The 2,447-nt window shown below is 35.8% G+C and overlaps 1 pseudogene; it reads right to left on the minus strand.

The window, feature by feature from the left end:
* Positions 1 to 495: 495 nt before the first annotated feature.
* On the minus strand, positions 496 to 2,094 carry LOC137235398 (nucleolar complex protein 4 homolog B-like; annotated as a pseudogene).
* Between the last annotated feature and the right edge of the window lie 353 nt (positions 2,095 to 2,447).

Raw genomic sequence — 2,447 nt, forward strand, 5'->3', positions numbered from 1 at the left:
TTTTAAAAATGAATGATAATATGTAGACTGATTTTCTGTATACACATTTAAAAGAAAGGCTGAGTTAACACATAAATGTTCAATTTATGGCACTTCAATTTATGGCAATGGAGGGATAGGAAGATTTTTCACTTGTATGTATTCCCAATGGTTTTCAATTTTCTGTTACATATACATACATTAAAAAAACACTCACCGATCTAATACCGAAATGAGCACCGCATTTTAAAAGCTCACAGCGCTATGAAAGTACAGTGCAACGTGAAGTTGTAAGAAGTCCCAATCCTCTTAAATTGGCCCAATTTACCACCACCAGTCATGTGCTTTTGTATGACATCATTGATGAGCAATATTTCACCTTGTTTCATGGTCAAGTCATATTCCGTGTGGAAGCTTAATACCTCCTACGAAATCAAAGGTAAAGTTTGAAAAAATTAGAACAAATTTAAAAATTCATACTATAAAAAAAAAATACATACTCGTACCTAGACAGAATTATGAGTTCAGGGCAATAGGCGGAACTTCTTTCGACACCACATCCTCTACTCGCTGTTTCACTTTATCATCATGAGCTAAATATAGAGACTGCGGCCGCTCAAAGGTTAAAGCATATTGTTTGCTCTTTTTGGAAATCTCTAGATCGAAAATATCATCCTCCTTCACTTCAAGTACAGAAGATAAATCCCATTCAGTTGCGGGAAGAAGTTGTGAAATGAAACGTGCCGCAGACGCCACAGCAGGTATAGCGTGCTTTTGTAATGACATCACCTCCCATAGAGAGCTTTCTAGTGCATTGGATTTTGTAGGTTCGCGTTCCTCCCTTATGAAAGGATCAAGAGGAATCTCTATGGGCGCTTGCGCACAAATTAACCTTTTCAAGCCCGAATTACGTAGTATTAAATTTGCCAATAAAATGTAAAATTATAATAGCATCCTGTGGGGGTGCAATTAAGCTGAGACGTGCTAAACGTTTAACAAATCCTACCACCAAGTTCTCGGGTAGATGGGTAGAACTTAGAAAAATATCGGATAAGTAGAATAGGCGCGCTTTAAATTTTGTATGAAAAATTTCTGGTTCGAACATTGAATATAGCTTTTCATATATGTTGGGATATGTAATTTTATGTCTTTGTATGAGTGTAAAAATACCTTGCAGCGCAAGTAAACTAACAGGGCCACCACAATCGAGTGAGTCCATGGGGAAATCTGTAAGCAATATTGGTTTTTCTAAATGCGGTAAAACACGCTCTGGTAGTATGATAAGCATTTGTCTGTGCACAGGCTCGCTTATACCATCGGTCCATTGCATCAAACAAAGACATACTTTATTAATACATTTACGTGTTTGTGCATAATCAAAGCATTCACGTTGTGTGGAATCTTCTTCAACAGTTGATTATGCTTCGCACAGTAACTTTCGTTCTTCGTGCAAATCGTTAGTTACAGGTAATGCATTAATGAGCTCCAAGTAATTACAAGCAAAAATTTCGTTGGCGAGAGTGATACGTGAAACTAACTGATACATTAATTTCCAACTATAGAAAACCAAATCCAAATATTCGGCATACTCTTTTAAACGTTGCAGCAACGCACTTTGAGATTTTGTTGACAACAATAATTTTTGCAGTATATTTCGCAGGCGTTGTTTAGGAAACAGGCAAAGCTCATTGGGTTTATCTAAGGGCTATTTGCCTTCGACTGCTAATAATTTCATACTTGTAGCCTACGCTTGTGTGGCTTCGGTTGCTTTTTCGTGTTCTATAGAATTGAGTATTAATTGTAGCGCTTCTTCAAAACGTTGTCGCAATCACTGCCGATATTTCGTTTCTGCACTGTTATCTTTGGTTTTTGCTTGCGCACAATCAAAGCACATTTCACGTCTCTTCAGCAATTCTACAAATACAACTTCCAGTATTAGCAGTGCAGAGGCAATTGTTTGTTTTTGTTCAACACCAAGCTTAAAATGATCAATGATGTCGACAAGATTATTAGCATTGCGGCGTGAATAAAGAAATTCGTTAGCCTTTGCACGCAATTCCTTCGATATTTGTGCACGTAGAAAGCTGAGATTCGCCATCGCTGGAGCTGCTTCTGGAGCAGTGGCGATCATGTTTAAATGGGGTGCAACTGGCAGTGTTATTTCTTTAAAATTCTAAAAACAATGAAGTTATGAAACATGTTATTAAAAAAAATAAGCTAGATTGGCAAAAAAAAGGTTAGAAAAGGCTAAATTTAGAAAAAAAAAGAAGCTAAAAAAGGCCAGAAATTTTTTCGTTAATTCATTAAATTTTTTTTATATTTTAGTTTACACATTTGTAAATAAAAACTTATAAACATAACTTAAGCATAACTTCCTGTTTCAAAACATATCAGGCACATTTTCTTTGACTAGCACATGGAATTACTTTAAATTATTGCATATGTGTATATACATAAAAAAATATTAC

This window comes from Eurosta solidaginis, chromosome X, assembly GCF_040869045.1.
Source record: "Eurosta solidaginis isolate ZX-2024a chromosome X, ASM4086904v1, whole genome shotgun sequence".
Lineage (NCBI taxonomy): Eukaryota > Metazoa > Arthropoda > Insecta > Diptera > Tephritidae > Eurosta > Eurosta solidaginis.